Here is a 14708-nt window from a genome sequence, read left to right on the forward strand (position 1 = left end):
ACTTTCAGCACTGAAAGTCGAATTTTTACTAAAGATATGACTATCAACACTTATGAAATCCGACCACCAGAGGCGCTGCTAGAAATTATGCAATTGTTCCCGATTCTAAGTGGGCCATGCTTTACACGGCCACGGTCCCGCGTCATTTCGTTCCAAGATCTGGAGATCTGGAACGTTGCGCTCCAGTCGGGGCCAGTCATCCAGTAGAAGCCGAGTCGATTTGTAGCAACTAGACTGCAGCCAGAAGAGAGAGAGAAAGATAGTGAGAGTGAGACATCTAGATAGCGGCAGACAACTGACAACTCGTTGCGCACCGAACTGCCATCGGTGCCAAACGAAATCGAACACGATATTTAACTCGCGATCAACTCCAGATCAACAACAACGCCTGACCTCTGAAGTCTCCGCGTAGGGTCTGTGGATTCTGTGTGTGTGGGTGGGATCGGAACGGAATCGTTCATTATGAACCGACCGAGTCGAAATGGTCGTCTTCGGTTCGCTAATTCGCAGAAGAAGCGAACCGGTCCGCGTTGGCGGCGGTCATAACTCACCGCACGTCGGTGCCGGGTGCACTTCGATGGGATTCGATAGTCATAACACGGGCGTTCACCACCCACAGGGGGATGGTCAGCATTCCGATCGTTCCGGGATCCCGGTTAATGGGCGATGGGTGTTTGGGGTGACACCCTCGCGTCGGCAGCTCTCGCCACTTACGAAATGGGTTTATAGTCACAGAGCACTTCCAGGAGCAGCAACAGCACCAGCGTGAAGTTAGTGTCTAATATTATCGCACATTCGGCCCCCGGTTACGGGGAGGTCGGGGGGGTAGGGGGTGGGTTGCAGGGAGTTGTTCGGGTTCGGGAAAGAACGTTGCCGAAAACTGCCGGCGGACGGTGCACGGGGTATGTTGATTAATTTCGATCCCTTCGAAGGGACAGCAGCTGCAGCAGCAGCAGCAGCCGCCGCAGCAGCAATCGCTGCAGCAGACGCAGCAGCAGCCGCAGCAGCAACAATACCACCAACTGGCACCGCAAACAGCGCAGCAGGAACAATACCAGGAACAACTGCAACTGCAACTAGCGCAGCAGCAATCGCGACAACCGCAGCAGCAGCGGCAGCCGCAGCAGCCGCGGCGGCAGCAGCAACCGCAGCAACCGTGGCGACAGCAGCAGCCACCACCGCGTTGGTGGGTGCAACTGCAGCAGCAGCGTCACCAACCGCAGCCACCGCGGCAGCAATCGCGGCAGCAACCGAGAAAACCGCAGCAGCAGCAGCAACCGCGGCAGCCGCCGCAGAAGCCGCAGCAGCAGCATCAACCTCAGCAACAGCAACCGCATTGGGTACAGCAAGAGCAGCAAACGCAGCAGCAACAGGGGCGGCCGCAGCAACCGCAGCAGCAGCAGCATCAGCAACTGCAGCAGCATCAGCAGCAACTACCGGGGCAGCAGCAGCAACCGCAGCAGCCGCAGCAGCAACCGCAGCAGCAACAGCCACAACCACTTTGGCTGCAGCAATCGAACAACCCGAACCAGCAATTTCAGCAACCGAGGCATCAACCGCTGCAACTTCAGCAGCAGGGACAGCAACCACCGCATCAGCAGCAGCAACCGCAGCCGCAGCTGTGGCAACTGCTTCATCAACCCTCTCACGTACCGATGAACCTGAGCACTAGGTCCATCGGTGGTGTGCGCGGTGCTGCTGCGGCCGACAGTTCTGCGGCTGCGGGTGGCCCTTCCACCGCCAGCGTGCTGATGATGGTCAGCGGCCAACCGGAGGGTGGCCCCTCTGCCATAGGTTCCACCACCCACTGGTCCCGGCCATCGTGCCGCCAGCCGGAGTCACAGCTGCTACTGGCGCAGCTGCAGAAACAACACTCGGAGCTCCATGTGGAACCATCTCCTCGATCGCATCAACAACAATCGCAGCCGATGCCACTCGAAGCGGCACCAACCCAACAATCAACCCGACCGCAGCAACAATCAAAATCCGGCTCCTCAGCCGCTGTTCAATCAACCCGCGCCGCCGGCGATACCGGCGGTGTCAGTGGTGGTAACAGGCAGCAGAGTGGGCAACCCGTGGCAGCGGAGGTGGCGGGCGCATACGATGGCAGCATGTACAACGCCGACATCGAGTACATGCGCCGCTACATCGAGCAGCTGCCGGTCTACATCGCCCAGCCGCTGCAGCCGCAGACGCGCCCACAGCAGCAGCAGGCGGCGCTTGCCAACTACCGGCAGCACTACGTGAACGACCCGTACTACCAGTACTACGACCCGGCTGCTGGCGCCCCGCACTACTTGCCGCTGTCGACGAGCGCCACAGCCTGGCGCGGTGGCGCGCAGCCATCCGGCCGGAACCCTCCGGCCGTCTCCGTCATCGTCGCGAATCCGCGCCATGCGGAGACAGCCGCGGCCCCCGGTACCACCGCTGGCGATACCGCCGCCACCACCAGCACCGTTACGACGTCGTACAAGCGACAGCCACAGCAACAGCAACCGGAGCAGCAACAGCGCATACAGCAACAGCAGCAACAACATCTCGAAATAGAGCAACAAATGCAACAACTGCGGCTGCATCATCACCAACAACAAATGCAGCAGCAGCAGCAGCAACGAGAACAGCAGGAACAGCTAAAACAACAACAGCTGCAACATCAGCAGCAGCAGCTGCTGCAGCAACAACACCACCAACGGCAACAGCAACAGCAACAGCAACAGCAACAGCAACAGCAGCAGGGGCAGCGGCCACAACAGCAACCACTCTGGCTGCAGCAGCACCAGCAACAGCAACAGCAACAGCATCAACAACAACAAAAACAGCAACAACAAATGATGCAGCAGCATGATCAGGAGGAGATGCTGCAGAATCTTCACGAGCAAAGCGAGTGGCTGAAGCAAATGCAACATCAGCAACTGCTGCAACGCCAACAACAGGAGCACCAGCAGCAGCTGCGTCAACAGCAGCAGAAGCAGCAGCAACAGCAGGCGTATCAGCAGTCGCTCTGGGAAGCGCAGAGCCACAGCACGCCTTCGCTGTCGCCGCCGCCGGTACCGCCGGCGCCGGCGACGACGCCGGCCCATGCACCGCAGGTTGGCGCCTCGAACCACTACTACCCGCTGTTCGAGATACCGCTAATGTCCCCGACATCGGCGGCGGCCGCGGCGGCGTCAGGCCGCCAGCCCCCGTTTCTCCCGCCCGGCGAAAACGACATGCGGCGCCCTGCCGTCGCCACCGTTACGCTGCTGCAGTCCGACCCGACGACGACGACGACGCAGACGCAGACGCAGCAGCAGCAACCTTGCGGGAAGCAATCGTCGATGAGCAAGTTCTGGCAGGACACGACGGCCCAGCACCGGGCCCAGCAGGTGCCGGCGGCGCGCCCCGGCTGGAACTACGAACGCATCATGGCGCAGGGCACGGCACGGGACGGGGCCGGCCGCGGAGCACCGCCGGAAGCGCCGGCCGAGTCGTTTCCGATGCTGCGGGGGATGCTGCGCCGGAACTACTCGTACTCGCACCTGGACAAGCACGTCCGGGACCACCTGACGGAGGAGGAGTTCAATCGGTTGGTGCGCGAGAACGAGGCCGCCCCCGGGCCCTTCTGGGACCCGCACCACTCCTGCCAACCGTGGCACTACGGCGGCGGTGAGTGCACCGGAACCGGCGGCCCCCTCGCCAAGAGCTACTCGAGCGGCGCGATGGGAGGCGGCTACCGGCAGCCGGGCGCTGCCGGCTGCCCCGCCTACGCCGGTGGGGGGTTCGTGTCCAGTCTGCTGCCGCCGCCGCCGACGCCGGTCTCACCGATGTCGCCGATGTCGCCGCCAGCGGCCCGCGGGGTCACCACGACCCCGACCGCAGCTACCGTCGCGTTGGGGCCGCAGCTGTTCGAAGCGCTCACAGTACCGACGGCACCGCCGCCGCCGCCGCCGCCGACCAGCGCCGACCAGCAGCGACCGGCGGCCGAAGACGTCAGCGCGGCGAACCGACTGATCACGCAGAACACGCGCCTGCTGCTGCACAAGAGCGAGTCCTTCGTTCACCGCCCATGGCGGGTCGAGCCAGGCGCGACGCACTTGGGGGCCCCGCGTTCCCCCGCCACCAGCACCACCACCAGCGTCCAGCAGCAGCAGCAGCAGCAGCCGGCCACCGGTTCCCGGCTCAACCCGGACGCGAAGCACTTCACACCGGCCGCCGCTGTGCCGCCGCCACCGCTGCCGCCGCCGATGGTGCCGTTGTCGCTGATCGCTCGCTCCAACTCGGGCACGTTCCGGGTTGCGCACGGTGGCCACATCGAGCAGCTGCCGCCGACCGGGCTCGATCGGTCCGGGTCGGCGCTCTTCAACTCCGGCGTCCCCGTCGCCCCGACGTACGTCAGCGCCAAGGGCATCGTCCTGTCCAAGTCCGCCACCCAGATCGCTTCGTACGGTGAGCGGGCCGTGCTGCCGCTACCCCCTCCACCGATGCCGCCACCGCAGCTCGAGGGCACCGAGGATGATGAGGAACCGACGGTGGTGCCGGCGTCGTCCGACGACGACGACGACGACGACGAGGAGGACGTGATGGGCGAGGAAGAGGAGGTCGAGGAGTACGGCGGTGACGAGGAAGAGGAAGAGGAAGAGGAGGCTGAAGAGGAGGAGCAGGAGTACGAGAACGACGAAGAAGATGATGGTGGTGATGCTGGTGGAGCTGGTGGAGCTGGTGGAGCTGGAGGTGCCGCCGCCGGCGGTGCTGACGCTGACCGTAAGGATGATGGGCAGGAGAAGGAGAAGGACACCGAGAAAGGCAACGATGGTGGCAACGGGGACGACGCCGGCAACGACGGGAAGTTGGTCGTCGGTACGGGGCGGTTCCGCGCCACCAAGGCGGCCATCATAACGTACCCGAAGGGCCACTACTACCCGGAGGCACCGCCGCCGCTGCAGCGGCCGGTGGGAAGCGCCCGTCCAAGGACACGCCCCGAAGGCATCGTCGATGGCGTTGGCGCTGGCGGCTACCGTACCAAGCAGGAGCTGCTGCTGGCCAACGAAGCACACGACAAGGATGGCGGCAACAACAACGGGAAGGCTGCAGGGAAGCAGGAGGAGGGGGCAGCGCTCGCCGAGGAGCCCTGCAACCCCAACACCGTCGAGGTTAGAGCCTAACCGCGCAGGCCAGACAGCGCGTGGATGAATAGTGTTTAGGCTTCTCTCTCTCTCTCTCGCTCTCTCTTTCGTGTGTGGTTGTTTTTGTGTGCGTATTTGTATCTCTCTGTGTGTGTGTGTGTCTATCAACGGGCCGGCGCCGCTGCTGCTGCTGCTGCTGCCGCCGCCGCCGCCGCGAGTCCTTAAATCCGCTTCGCGAGCAGGTAGAGGGTTAGGGAGGGGCGGGATAGTGAGTGTGAGAATTGCAGAGGAAGGTGGGAACGCGGGGGCTTCCGGAAGGATCCGGATCTCTCTGCTCCGCATCACCCCACCCACCGCACAGACCGTCCGCCCGCCCGCCCATCGTCATCATCCCACCGACACCTGCCCGCAGTGCTTTGCTTCTACGCTAGAGGGCGCTACTAGAGCGACGATAACGCCGGCAACAAACAACGGAACCTGGACGGCGTGCCTCCCACACCCCCGGAAAAGGACACCCACAAGTGGTTCTGGTGGTGGCCCCTGGTTCCCTCCCCCTCACGTTGGCCTGTTCCGTTGATTGAGTGCGGTGAGTTTGCGTGTGTATATTTGTGTGTGTTACATCCCCCCATTGATTGATGTCCTTGATTTGATTCCCCTTTTCGTAGTTCTTTAGCCTGGTCTAAAATTTGAAAATCAGGATTTTTTTTGTAAAGAAATCAAATTGAAAGGAAAAATTCTACTTTAATTCAAAGCTAAATCTCTCAGCTAAATCGTTGATTCCCAGGCAAAAGAATTCTTCGTCTTTGTGAAGCAAACCTGCAATTAGTTCTCCAATTTCGACGTCCTCGGATTCGGAAAGACGCTAATCTGGTGAATACAGCGGAAGGAAATAGCAGCTCCCATCCAAGTGGTTTGATAGTATCCTGAACCAGTTTTGTTTTGTTGGTCATGGAGCACCTGGCGCCTCCATGGCGCACTAGATAGCACTGCATTCTGGCTGTTTTTTTCGATCAATACGTGATTCAAATTGATCATTTGTTTGCCGGTAGGATTTTGAATCACCAGCTTGTGATACACCTTTCTCCTTTCTGATGCCATCAGAAAGTTCTTTTTTGGAGTACTTCAACACTCTTTCTTTGTCCAAATCGCCATTTTTTAATTTTGTAAACCACTCAAAGCACTGCGATTTTCGAAAACCAAGCTTCGACAATCGTTTCATGCTATTCTAGAACAGTTTTCTAGAGGTAGCAGAAAAATAATAATTTAAATAATAATAAAACACTGCATTGTGGCTGTTTTTCGATCAACGCCTGGTTCAAATTGATCATTTCTTTCTCATTTGCCGGTAGGATTCTGAATCACCGGTTTCATCAGGTTCTATGAGCTTGTGATACACCTTTAACCTTTCTGATGCCATCAGAAAGTTCTTTTTTGGAGTACTCCAACACTCTTTCCTTGTTAAAATTGTCAAAATCGCCATTTTTAAATTTATTTTTAAATTAAAGCCCTGACACGCATTTGATGCGATTCTGAAGTAGTTTTCTTCAGCAAGAGGTAGCAGAAACATAATAATCCCGGCAAACGTCATTTTCAGGCACAAAAGTTGATATGGTCTAGCTCCTTTCAAACATCGTTTGATTTCGATTTTTTTTTTCGACCCGAACTCATTTACCTGATGTCAAAAAAGCAAAACTAGGAGGTCCAAATTGACGGCTAGAGCCATCTGTTCAACATTCTGAATCTCAAGTTTTAGACCTGCCGCTCGCTATTCCGCAAGAGGCCCACTGCGAGTCTCGGACACCCCGCTTAATACCCCACTGTCTGCCTTCTAGCTGTGTGTGTTTGTGTGTAGTGTGTAGTGTAATTTAGTCGCCCTTCGTTTTGTCGAGCGATCTCCACAGCTTTTACGCGTCGATCTGTCACTCTGGCTGCGTCGAATCGATCTTCGTGGGAAAAAAACCCGGACAACGAAGATGTCGTGTTTATTGTCGCTCGGTACGGTCATTTTATTGGCAGTCATAAAGTGTTGTCTTCCCTTCACGTATCGCGTGACATCACAGGGCACGGCCCAAGTGCGTTCCAAGGCCGTGAGCAAACTGGACAGGCAGCGTTGGGCACAAACAAACACTAGCAGCATGTTGGTGACATGTTATGTAACGAAGCAAGCCACTTCATGGGTCTCACAAATGGGAATTTTCCAAAGCCGATCTATAACCGATTTTCAGCACCGATAGAGGCGTAGCGACGTACTACGCTGTTTAATGAGCTCGTATGATCGATAAGAGAAACGCATTTTCAGGGATTGAAATACACGTTTCAGCATGGCCTTCTCGAACATCAAAACACTTGTTTCATGGAGACTCCAATTCCATCCATCCAATTCCATTCCATTACTAGGGCTGGAAACTGGAAGGGCTTCAAAATACGCTTCCGCAACTGGTTTTTTACGACATCGTTTGATGGAAAACTCATTCCACTTATATTTTTTTAAGTCTTAAAACAGACTAAAGTCGCTAGGAGCCAAATCTGGTGAATACGGTAGATACTTCAACAATTCGAACGTTAATTCATAGATTTTTGCCATTTTCAAAATGCTATTGTGACAGAGGGTGCATTGCCCTGACGAAAGGGAACGTTTTCTTCAGCAAAACGGGTCTTTTATTCGAATTTTCTCTTCCAGCTGCTCTAAAAAGTTACAGCAATAATCGAAATTTATTATTTCAACAGTTTGCAAATAACAGTCTTGGGCGATTTCTGTACACGAAGTCGTTTTGGAGCCGAAGAATCAGGTTCACACAGCCACATTCAGGATCATGGTGAAGGATCATTTGAAGTGGATCGTCTTGAAGGCTTGTACGACCACGTATAAATGCAGAAACCGCCCTTTTCATGTATTAATTGAAGGCGAAGAGTTGTTACACACATTGTCTATGTTTGTCCATTAATTTTCCTTTGCTTTTAAATCTTCCAAAAATAACTGCACGGTACTTGATTTTTTTCCGTTGTAAAACACATTGTGACACGTCGATACTAAATGGCTTGAAAAACAAAAAATAAGTGACCGACAGAAATGAAACGTTCACATACGTTCATCTGAAGAGTGTATCAATATAACAAAAAAAATTAGGCTCGGACTTGGCGCCCAAATGGCAAATAGCTGGAAGGTCTGGAATGTACAGTCTGGAACCCAATCCATCGTCATCCTCGACGTACTTGTGGCTTTTGCGGGTGACACCGATACCAATGAGTGGTTTTTCTTCGCGAATGAGCAATGCGAGTCCGAACAAGATCCAAACTCAAGTCACCTGAATAGTCTCTCCAAGTAATATCTCTTAAGTCAATGACACACATTACTATTACTTCCAAATTACTATGCCATAGCTTTGGTCATAGAACCTCGAACTTGATAACATCTTCAGAACGGTAGTCCCCAAAAGTATCGCGAACTGCAAGCCAGCCAGCCTATTACCTGCGCACCCGCATGCTACCTCATTCTTCATAGCACTCCCATTTTGTCTTTACTAAGACGCGCATCAGTTTCTGGCCAGATTTCTGGGAAATCTTCCAGTCCAGTACTTTGTCTGAATGCTGCTGTAGGAAGTGTAAGCCCCAGTGTATCGGAACTTCGAGCTCGCGGCTCAGATTTCCTTCTGGATCCGAAGTTGCAACCCAAAACCCCAATCAGTGGATCCACTTCGCGGACGGGGACGTGGAGCTAGGTCACCACCAGCTAGATGTTAGCTCACCAGCAGCGCACTTTTTGAAGCTTGCCACAAAACACATGCTGCGTGTCACTTCAAAAACATTGCACCACAAGTTTGACTGAGATTTGGATGTTTTGTTTTCGCGCCCACGCGCCCCCAGATGCCGAGTGCCGAGTCACCACCACCTGTGGTCCATGTGCGAACAAACAAACCCCGGTCTGACGCATACAGCTGTTATCCTGGTGTTGTTGTTGCCTTGTGTTTGGTATTTGAGATTTCCCCATTACCCGAATCACTGTTAAAAATAATAGTATTACAGCTGGGCCGTGCGTGCTTGAGCGAGGACGCATCATGGGAAATTGCGCGGTACCTCTCGCCTGTCGCTGCGCTCTCTGTGAGACCACTCCAAGAGCGGTAGGACACTGGTACGCTTATATTTAGACTTCAAAGACTTGAAAGAGCGACGGAAAGGGAGAGAGTGGTCCACTAGCCGTGTTTGTGTGTGGCGGCCATCCAGAGCCTCTAGCATTCGGCCAAGGGCGTGCGATCGTGTTTGTGCTCTGTGGTTTGGTAGCTAAAATGACGAAGAATAGTACCTGGCCAAGAATTGTGTCCTGCGCAGGTGATCCGCAGGCGGCGCAGGTTCCATTTTTCAAACTCTCCCGAGCACGCAACTCGCAGAGTGACGGCAGAGCAGAGAGAGAGAGCGAGCAGAGCAGAGAGTAGAGAGAGAGAGAGCAAAGGAATGGAAGTATTGAGTTGGGGGAGTCCCCTATCGGAGAGTCCCTTCAGTCGGCGGTCCGGAGAGGTTCGTAGGCTTTCGAGCGCGGGTTATCGGAGGTGGCACCGAGAGTCGCGGCCAAAAATACCATCACAGCGTGTGCGTAACGTGTGCCGTGCAGTGAGGCAGAGGCAGTGACAAACCGAGTTGGTCCGGGGAACCGGCCGCGGGGATGGGCGCCGCTCTACGGGCGTTCGTTTCTTTGATCGCCGCGTGGATCAACACCACCATCAGGTGTGACCCCACGACACCACTCTGTTTGATGTGTGGTGTGGGTGTCCAACGAATGTACTCTCAGCGCACTGCTCTGCTCTGCTGCTCCGTTGGCTCCTGAGAGTTGGCTCCAAGAATTGTAGCTCCAGGCGTCCTTGTTCGTTGCGCGCGACGGGAAGGATAGGAGCTTGCGATAGGAGCTCCGCTGGGTGGTCAGGGTGGGTGGTCGGCGCAGGGTGCGTGTGGGTGGGTGGGTTGGCCGTCGAGCACTCAGCAGCGAGCGCGCTGAGTGCGAGCCAGACCACCGTCCATCGGTCGGTCGGTCAGTCCGTCATAACCGTCTCAGGACTCCGACAGTAAGGTTGGCTCGCGACGAGTTGTGTCTAGTTGTGACCCACCCCGAACCCCCGTCTCGAGAGGTGCATTAGAGTGATTTCGAGCAGAGCGTGAGCATTCGAGCATTCGAGCAGTGGCCTTAGCCGTGGACACATCCGCCACTTGTGATGTGATGTCCGACGAGCAGCAGCCAACCCGATCTGTTGGCTGTTGGCTCACCGTCACCGGGGGACCGTGCACTGTGGTCACTGTGGTGTGCATGTGTTTGTGTGCGTGTGCGTGTGAGTCAGTCGTCGAAGGTGGACGACGGCGCTGGTGGACGGCGGACACACGATCGACGACGATCGACGCAACGGAACGGGGCGCGCAAGCATTTTATTTTTAAAGTTGTGCCCCAAACGTTGTGCGCGCCGCAACGTCGCAACTTTCCCACGTTCGGACGGTCGCGGAAATAACACCTCCCCCGCCGCCACCGCCTGCTGTACCCTTCTTGCTCTTGCTTCTCTCGTTCTCCGTACCGCGTGTGTGTAGTGGGCTTTCCGCAAGCTCCACTCCGTGTTAGGGTTTTTGCTTACCTTCCAAAGCCGAACCGCGTGACACTAGCGACGGTCAGCGTTGTTGTTGTTGTTGTTGGGATAGCCCCTCTAGCTGGCTTAAAAATAACACGCACCTCCAGACGCACCTGCCGTGCCGCGCGCGGTCCGTGTGTGTGCGTGCGAACGAGGTGACACACGCGCCCCTCTCGAACACTCGAATCTCGATCAGCTGCGCGCTCAGTGCTCGGTATCGGTGGGGATCAAACGGAACGCATTCGTTCTAACTCGCCCTCCGGCCCCCTCCGAGGTCCTTGTTTTGTTCGCCCTCGCACCCAATTCTTCCAGTTCCTGTGAAACGCGGGCCCGTCAATTGACTGAACGCGTGAGAGCGTTGCACTTGTTGAGAGGGGAGACCACGAGGTGACAGAGTTTGTCAGCGGTGTCAACGGGTCTGTGTTGATGGAGGCGCCCAGTGCTCCGTGGAGTCGGTTCGGATCGGATCGCTGTTGGCGTGTGCTTTTTAGCTGTGACCTTTGACGCATCCTCTAACGGTCCGTCTAACCTATTCCTCTTGTTTCTTCTTTTTTCTTGCTTCCTTCTCCATTAACTTCTTCAATTCCACCCCGCGCGCAGTGCCTCACCGCCACGTGCTTTTGTGTGCTGTGAGCTCCGGAGCCGGATGCGGAGCGGCGCTGGCCCTCTTGCCTTCCTGTTCAGCGCAGGTACATTGAGGCCTCCTGAGGTGGTTCATTCCGGTGACGAAGTGTTCCGAGAGGTCCGCACTTGTTGTTGTTGTCTCTCTGTTTTTGGCCACCTGCTTTTGGTGTTTCGTTTGGGTCTCCCAGTTCATTGTGGCGATTGGCGGAATTTTGAGGTATCTGTTGGCGGCGGAATGCGCGCGAAATCCGCGTGCCACTAGGGTGTTAACGATACTCCGGCAAACGAGAAAGTTGAGAGCGATGGCAGAGAAGCGACAGAACGCCAACAGAAACTACTCGAAAAAGGGGCACTGGGCCGACTGCAGCAGCAGCAGCAGCAGCTTGTAGGTGTTTAGCTTCAAACTGTGTGTGGTGTGTGCAGTGAAGTGACCGGAAGTCCGACCCTCCGGCGACCGTCGAAGTCGAACTCGAAAAGCGTTCATGTGGGTGGCGCGCGCGTGCGCGTATCGGACTACCGTTATCAGTGACCTCGGTGACCCGGGTGACCGGAAACCAGCAGAAACCCCGGAAGGGAGCAGCAGAAGAACAACAGCAGTGAGCCCCCGAATCCTCGAAATAGTCGCACCGACATCCGCACCGATCGCCGCCAACATCCGCGTTGCGGGGAGCCTCTAGAGAGAGAGCGAGAGAAAGAGAGAGAGAGAGAGAGAGCGAAGGACCGATCGACGACCGCGAGATGGCGAGCTCGTCCGCCAGCAGCGGCGGCGGCAGCACGGGCCGCTCGGGATCATCGCACGAGTACGGGGGCGGCGCGGCCGCCGCGCGCCGCGCAACGACGACGACGCTGGCGACGGCGACGGCGACGAGCTCGACGCACCGGCGCTACGCGCGCAGTAACACGGCGAGTGTCACGCAGCTGCTGTCGGATAGCTGCAGCAGCATCCTGCAGCGGTTCCGGCGCAACCCTAGCGAAAAGTTGGACCTCCAGCAGAAGCGGCCCCAGCAGCAGCAGCAGCAGCACCGGTAAAACCCAACAGCTTCACCATCCCTTCCCTACAGCGGGAGTGCGAGCGAGCGGGTGGTGGGTAGGGGGAGGCTTGGGGCGGCGCGGCACGCAGCGGTTATGTCACGGCGCGCGAGACCATCGTTACCTAACGTTTGTTTTGCGGCGGCTGAGCTGCTCTGCTCCGTGGCTCCGAAGGGTTGATGGGCCTGATGTGGGGCCCACCCTTACAGTGAGTGGGTTGCGTGGGTTGACCACTACGTGCCACCCAGCCACAATGTGTGACGGATTTGTTTGCGGATCCCTTTGATGTTACCCTTTGTTTTTCGGTTTTTTCTTTATATTCGATTTATTTTCTCCGGTCTCGCTTGGTTCGCCAATGCCACCGGCCAAGTTTTTGTGAGGGAGGAAAAGCGCAAGAGCTTTCCCCTTCCCCTTCCCCGTGGGCCGCCTCCCCGCCACTTCCATTCCGTTCGCTCTCTCTCTCTCGCTCTCGCGGAGGGTTGGTGGTGGCGATTGAAAAGAGAAAAAAAAAGAAGGAAAAAAATGGGGTTGCTTATGTGCTCTGTGTGTTTGTGTATGTGTGTGTTGATGTGTGCCCTTTCCGGTTTCCCCGTTGGTGGTTGCAGCGGGTTCCACGAGCTGGCCACGTCGGCGTCAACCAGCTCGATCCGGTCGCACGGGAGCGCGGCGTCGTCGGCCACCTCCGACTACGGCAGCCTCGGCTCGTCGACCGACTCGGTCCACCGGTCGCCCTACCTGAGCAGCCTGAACAGCACGATGAGCTCGTACTACAAGCCCCTGTTCCGCACGTTCGGCAAGCGCTTCGACTCCCCGACGGCCAGAGGTAGCGTCGTGTCCGCGTCTGCGTCCGCGTCATCGATCACCGCCAAAGTAAGTACACAGAGCACAGCGAGCGATCGAGCAATCGAGAGATCCACTAATCCACCGCCTTGATCCTTTGTAGCACGACAGCAGCACGGCAGCCGACGATAAGGACAAGACGCCGCTGGTCGTGCCGAAGCGGGTGGCACCTTCAACCGACGGCGGTGGTGGTGGTGGTGGCGGTGGCAGCGGTGGCAGTACCACCATCTCTCGCCTGGAATCAAAGTACTCCGACATCCTGAGCCGGGTGCAGAAGGAACGGCACCTCAAGGAGCGTCACGGCCGGACCGACCACCAAGAGGACGAGCAGGAAGGGAAGCATCAGGTGGAGGAAGATGAGGGGGAGGACAAGGAGAAAACGCTGGAGCCCCCCGGGGTGCGGCAGCACACCGCCGGGCGCAGCAGCCGGCGGCAACCGGCGTCACTGAACCCCCTGATGAAGAGTGCCTCCACCGCGACGAACCTGTTGCGGGAGGTCGAGGGGGCCAGCGCGGCCAAGGAGCGCACTCCGTACAAGCTGCAGCTCGGGCGACGAACGCCCAAGGCCACGGCCGCCGACGGTTTGGGGATGCTGCTGTACGAACCCCGCAATGGCCACCCGCCGGACAGTGGCAAGGAGAACGTGTTCAAGTCGAAGTACGACCCGACCGAGCTGCTGTGCGAGCTGGAAGCGGGCAGCGCGAAGGGGCGCCGGCCGACCAAGCCGTACCGGCGGAGCGACACGACGGACATGAGCTACCTGCACCAGCACCACCACCACCACGCGCGCGATGGGGCCGGAGTAGCCGCCGGGCTGGACGAGCAGCGCAAGAAGGAGCGCCGGAAGAGCTACCAGACCGGTGGTGGTGGCGGGGGCCGATACTTTGACGCCGACGGCATCTGCACGCTGTCGACGAGTGACGATGACGAGTCGACGCCCAGCGCCGGCGGCGCGGAAGCAACGCAACGGAAGGGCAAACGATGGGAGATCGAGATGCTGCTGCAGAAGTACGCACCGCTGGAGGGAGGGGAGCTGCAGCGGAAGCAGTCGCGTCCCCGCGAGCGTCGCTCGCACGCGACCGTCAACCCGGACGTGCTGTCACCGGCCCCGGCCGAAGGTCACCACCGCCAGCGCACGTCGTCCTCGAACGTCCGCATGTATCCTGGCGCGACCAGCAGCAGCAACCGAGTGGGCTACTTGCCCGGTGGGCTGCAGACCTCGTGCACCATGCCGAACGTGGCGTCCCATCTGCTGAACGGCGATGGGCTAACGGCGTACGGTCACCACCACCAGTACCAGCACCACCACCATCACCACCAGCACCAGCACCATCACCAGTACCAGTACCATCAGCAGCAGCTGGGTGGGTCGATCCTGCCGATCCATACGTCGCGCGTCTACAGCCACAGCCGGCGCAGTGCCGCCAGCAACTCCCAGGTCCCCGGGCAGGGCCATCTGCTGCGTGGTAGTGGCGCTGGCGGCGGCGGCGGCGGCACCCGTTCGCGCATC

The 14708-nt window shown here is 57.6% G+C and overlaps 1 protein-coding gene across 5 annotated transcripts in view; it reads left to right on the plus strand.

Annotated features, from left to right (window-relative positions):
• LOC131213705 (dual specificity protein kinase CLK2-like) overlaps positions 1 to 14708 on the plus strand; it is a 54564-nt gene that overhangs the window by 35093 nt on the left and 4763 nt on the right. The gene's annotated exons all lie outside the window — the stretch shown is intronic.

Source organism: Anopheles bellator, chromosome X (assembly GCF_943735745.2).
Source record: "Anopheles bellator chromosome X, idAnoBellAS_SP24_06.2, whole genome shotgun sequence".
NCBI classification, from domain to species: Eukaryota; Metazoa; Arthropoda; class Insecta; order Diptera; family Culicidae; genus Anopheles; species Anopheles bellator.